At 61.3% G+C, this 2500-nt stretch overlaps 1 pseudogene; it reads left to right on the top strand.

Moving 5' to 3' along the window:
* Positions 1-2500, top strand: part of LOC126449465 (large subunit ribosomal RNA) — a 7052-nt pseudogene that overhangs the window by 711 nt on the left and 3841 nt on the right.

Consider the following 2500-nt stretch of genomic DNA (forward strand, 5'->3'; position numbering starts at 1 on the left):
CCGGTGTCCTGGCTGGCTGCCCGGCGGTATATCTGGAGGAGTCGATTCGCCCCTTTGGGCGCTCGGGCTCCCGGCAAGCGCGCGCGGTTCTTCCCGGATGACGGACCTACCTGGCCCGGCCCCGGACCCGCGCCGCTGTTGGCTCGGGATGCTCTCGGGCGGAATAATCGCTCCCGTCAGCGGCGCTTCAGCTTTGGACAATTTCACGACCCGTCTTGAAACACGGACCAAGGAGTCTAACATGTGCGCGAGTCATTGGGCTGTACGAAACCTAAAGGCGTAATGAAAGTGAAGGTCTCGCCTTGCGCGGGCCGAGGGAGGATGGGGCTTCCCCGCCCTTCACGGGGCGGCGGCCTCCGCACTCCCGGGGCGTCTCGTCCTCATTGCGAGGTGAGGCGCACCTAGAGCGTACACGTTGGGACCCGAAAGATGGTGAACTATGCCTGGCCAGGACGAAGTCAGGGGAAACCCTGATGGAGGTCCGTAGCGATTCTGACGTGCAAATCGATCGTCGGAGCTGGGTATAGGGGCGAAAGACTAATCGAACCATCTAGTAGCTGGTTCCCTCCGAAGTTTCCCTCAGGATAGCTGGTGCTCGTACGAGTCTCATCCGGTAAAGCGAATGATTAGAGGCCTTGGGGCCGAAACGACCTCAACCTATTCTCAAACTTTAAATGGGTGAGATCTCCGGCTTGCTTGATATGCTGAAGCCGCGAGCAAACGACTCGGATCGGAGTGCCAAGTGGGCCACTTTTGGTAAGCAGAACTGGCGCTGTGGGATGAACCAAACGCCGAGTTAAGGCGCCCGAATCGACGCTCATGGGAAACCATGAAAGGCGTTGGTTGCTTAAGACAGCAGGACGGTGGCCATGGAAGTCGGAATCCGCTAAGGAGTGTGTAACAACTCACCTGCCGAAGCAACTAGCCCTGAAAATGGATGGCGCTGAAGCGTCGTGCCTATACTCGGCCGTCAGTCTGGCAGTCATGGCCGGTCCTTGCGGCCGGCCGCGAAGCCCTGACGAGTAGGAGGGTCGCGGCGGTGGGCGCAGAAGGGTCTGGGCGTGAGCCTGCCTGGAGCCGCCGTCGGTGCAGATCTTGGTGGTAGTAGCAAATACTCCAGCGAGGCCCTGGAGGGCTGACGCGGAGAAGGGTTTCGTGTGAACAGCCGTTGCACACGAGTCAGTCGATCCTAAGCCCTAGGAGAAATCCGATGTTGATGGGGGCCGTCATAGCATGATGCACTTTGTGCTGGCCCCCGTTGGGCGAAAGGGAATCCGGTTCCTATTCCGGAACCCGGCAGCGGAACCGATACAAGTCGGGCCCCTCTTTTAGAGATGCTCGTCGGGGTAACCCAAAAGGACCCGGAGACGCCGTCGGGAGATCGGGGAAGAGTTTTCTTTTCTGCATGAGCGTTCGAGTTCCCTGGAATCCTCTAGCAGGGAGATAGGGTTTGGAACGCGAAGAGCACCGCAGTTGCGGCGGTGTCCCGATCTTCCCCTCGGACCTTGAAAATCCGGGAGAGGGCCACGTGGAGGTGTCGCGCCGGTTCGTACCCATATCCGCAGCAGGTCTCCAAGGTGAAGAGCCTCTAGTCGATAGAATAATGTAGGTAAGGGAAGTCGGCAAATTGGATCCGTAACTTCGGGATAAGGATTGGCTCTGAGGATCGGGGCGTGTCGGGCTTGGTCGGGAAGTGGGTCAGCGCTAACGTGCCGGGCCTGGGCGAGGTGAGTGCCGTAGGGGTGCCGGTAAGTGCGGGCGTTTAGCGCGGGCGTGGTCTGCTCTCGCCGTTGGTCGGCCTCGTGCTGGCCGGCGGTGCAGGATGCGCGCGCCTGCGCGGCGTTCGCGCCCCGGTGCTTCAACCTGCGTGCAGGATCCGAGCTCGGTCCCGTGCCTTGGCCTCCCACGGATCTTCCTTGCTGCGAGGCCGCGTCCGCCTTAGCGTGCTCCTCCGGGGGCGCGCGGGTGCGCGGATTCTCTTCGGCCGCCATTCAACGATCAACTCAGAACTGGCACGGACTGGGGGAATCCGACTGTCTAATTAAAACAAAGCATTGCGATGGCCCTAGCGGGTGTTGACGCAATGTGATTTCTGCCCAGTGCTCTGAATGTCAACGTGAAGAAATTCAAGCAAGCGCGGGTAAACGGCGGGAGTAACTATGCCCTGGATCGAGTCATAGGTCTGGGGCGGGGCACGCCGCCCGATGTCATCCTGGGCATGCTCCCGGATGCCCTTGCGTCGGTCGGGTCCAGAGGGGAGAGATCGATCACCAGGACACAGCGGCCGCGCCAACCATCGAAGCGGCCGCCTGCCGCGCCGCCGACGCAGAAGCGCAAGCGGCGCCGCTGGGAATACGCAAGAACGCAGGATGCCTTCCGACGGTCGCGTGCACGTTGCGTGCGCGGCCTCTTGGATGGCACCCTGCTCCAGCCGCCACCTGCCATCCCTGGTCTGCTGGACTTCTGGGCGGACCTCTTCACTAAGAAGCCCGTCTCCACT

The sequence above is a fragment of the Schistocerca serialis genome, unplaced genomic scaffold (genome assembly GCF_023864345.2).
Source record: "Schistocerca serialis cubense isolate TAMUIC-IGC-003099 unplaced genomic scaffold, iqSchSeri2.2 HiC_scaffold_721, whole genome shotgun sequence".
NCBI classification, from domain to species: Eukaryota; Metazoa; Arthropoda; class Insecta; order Orthoptera; family Acrididae; genus Schistocerca; species Schistocerca serialis.